This window comes from Monodon monoceros, unplaced genomic scaffold (genome assembly GCF_005190385.1).
Source record: "Monodon monoceros isolate NGI ecotype Baffin Bay Population unplaced genomic scaffold, NGI_Narwhal_1 Super_Scaffold_22, whole genome shotgun sequence".
NCBI classification, from domain to species: domain Eukaryota; kingdom Metazoa; phylum Chordata; class Mammalia; order Artiodactyla; family Monodontidae; genus Monodon; species Monodon monoceros.
This window is the reverse complement of record NW_021703779.1, coordinates 47210714-47213453: the sequence shown is the minus strand read 5'-3', so window position 1 is coordinate 47213453 and position 2740 is coordinate 47210714. Positions and strand designations below refer to the sequence as shown.

At 44.0% G+C, this 2740-nt stretch overlaps 1 pseudogene; it reads left to right on the top strand.

Moving 5' to 3' along the window:
- Positions 1-1031: 1031 nt before the first annotated feature.
- Positions 1032-1627, top strand: LOC114906460 (annotated as a pseudogene).
- The last annotated feature ends 1113 nt before the right edge of the window (positions 1628-2740 follow it).

The window sequence follows — 2740 nt, the reverse complement described above, 5'->3', positions numbered from 1 at the left end:
ACCAGAATCACAACTAAATGCTGAACAATCATCAACAGGAAGACACTGGAACTCACCAAAAAGATACCCCACATCCGAAGACAAAGGAGAAGCCACAGTGAGACGGTAGAAGGGGCATATTCACAATAAAATCAAATCCCATAACTTCTGGGGGGGTGACTCACAAACTGGAGAACACTTATACCACAGAAGGCCACCCACTGGAGCGAAGGTTCTGAGCCCCACGTCAGGCTTCCCAACCTGGGGGTCCAGCAATGGGAGGAGGAACTCCTAGAGAATCAGACTTTGAAGGCTGGCAGTATTTGACTGAAGGACTTCGACATGACTGGGGGAAACAGAGACACCACTCTTGGAGGGCACACACAAAGTAGTGTGCACATTAGAACACAGGGGAAGGAGCAGTGACCCCATAGGAGACTGAACCAGACCTACCTGCTAGTTTTGGAGGGCCTGCTGCACAGGTGGGGGGTGGCTGTGGCTCACCGTGAGGACAAGGACAATGGCAGCAGAAGATCTGGGAAGTACTCCTTGGCATGAGCCCTCCCAGAGTAGGCCATTAGCTGCAACAAAGAGCCCAGGTTTGCTCCATTCTTGGGTCACCTCGGACCAAACAGCCAACAGGGAGGGAACCCAGCCCCACCCATCAGCAGACAAGTGGATTAAAGTTTTACTGAGCTCGGCCCACCAGAGCAACAGCCAGCTCTACCCACCACCAGTCCCTCACATCAGGAAACGTGCACAAGCCTCTTAGATAACCTCATGCACAAGAGAGCAGACAGCAGAATCAAGAAGAACTACAATTTTGCAGCCTGTGGAACAAAGACCACATTCACAGAAAGATAGACAAGATGAAAAGGCAGAGGGCTATGTACCAGATGAAGGAACAAGATAAAACCTCAGAAAAACACTTAAATGGGCCATTTCGTGGACGACGGGTGTGGGAGAGCATCTGTGGGTGCCAGGCGCGAGGGGACCAGGAAGACCCAGCCGAGGGTGTGTGGATTTGAGCCTACGCGTTTCTAACCCGAGATCTCGAAATGCATCGTGATTCCTGTCCGTTGGACTGTAAAGTTTATGTAGGTAATCTTGGAAACAATGGTAACAAGACTGAATTGGAACGAGTTTTTGGCTATTATGGACCACTCCGAAGTGTGTGGGTTGCTAGAAACCCTCCCGGCTTCGCTTTTGTTGAATTTGAAGATCCTCGAGATGCAGCCGATGCTGTCCGAGAGCTAGATGGGAGAACACTATGTGGCTGCCGAGTAAGAGTGGAACTGTCGAATGGTGGAAAGAGAAGTCGAAATCGTGGCCCACCTCCTTCTTGGGGTCGTCGCCCTCGAGATGATTATCAGAGGAGGAGTCCTCCACCTCGCCGCAGATCTCCAAGACGGAGAAGCTTCTCCCGCAGCCGGAGCAGGTCCCTTTCTAGAGATAGGAGAAGAGAGAGATCACTGTCCCGGGAGAGAAATCACAAGCCATCCCCATCTTTCTCTAGGTCTCGTAGCCGATCTAGGTGAAATGAAAGGAAATAGAAGACCAGTTTGCAAGAGGAGTGGTGTACAGGAAATAACTTCATTTGACAGGAGTATGTACAGAAAATTCAAGTTTTGTTTGAGACTTCATAAGCTTGGTGCATTTTTAAAATATTTTAGCTGTTCACATTTGTTTGTCTCTCGGAACAGTGACACATAAAGATGTAATTCTCTATGGTTTGAAATGGATCATATGAGGCATGTAATATCAAGAATTGTTACTTTACAATGTTCCCTTAAGCAAAATTGAATTTGCTTTGAATTTTTAGTCTTGCATATACTGATAATAAACCTCTAACTCCTGCCCAGCTAAAGTGTGATGTTTAATATTACGGAAACAAAACTGGCAAAAATTGAAAAGACTCTGTAGCTGGGATATGGTATGCAGCTGTAGTTAAGCGGTCTTTAAAAGCTGCTGTGAACACAAGCCAGCAGGTAAAAATTAAAGCTGCACCCTTAAACTAAATTAGAGGTTTAAAAATTCCACTAGTCTTCACACTGGACAAGAGGATGTCCAGTGGGTTTAGAATCTAAGAAGTTTCAAGAAAGTTAATTTACCTTCTGTGATTGCTGAATATGGATGCATAGCTCTTTGTAATATTATTTGGAAATTTGACACTATTCAAGATACCCATGTCCTGCCAGTTTAAGGGTACATTGTAGAGCTGAACTTTGAGTTACTGTGCAAGATTTTTTTTTCATGCTGTCATTTGTAATATGTTTTGTGAGAATCCTTGGGATTAAAGTTTTGGTTACAAAAAAAAAAAAAACACCTAAATGAAGTGAAGAAAGAAACCTTCCAGAAAAAGAATTCACAATAATGGTAGTGAAGAACATCCAGGACCTCGGAAAAAGAATGGAGGAAAAGATCGAGAAGATGCAATGTTTAACAAAGACCTAGAAGAATTAAAGAACAAACAAACAGAGATGAACAATAACTGAAATGAAAATTACACTAGAAGGAATCAATAGCAGAATAACTGAGGCAGAAGAACGGATAAATGACCAGGAAGACAAAATTGTGGAATTAACTGCTGTGGAACAGAATAAAGAAAAAAGAATGAAAAGAAATGAAGACAGCCGAAGAGACCTCTGGGAAAACATTAAATGCAACAACATTCAGGGGTCCCAGAGGGAGGAGAGAGAAAGGACCCGAGAAAATATTTGAAGAGATTATAGTTGAAAACTTCCCTAATATGAGAAAGCAA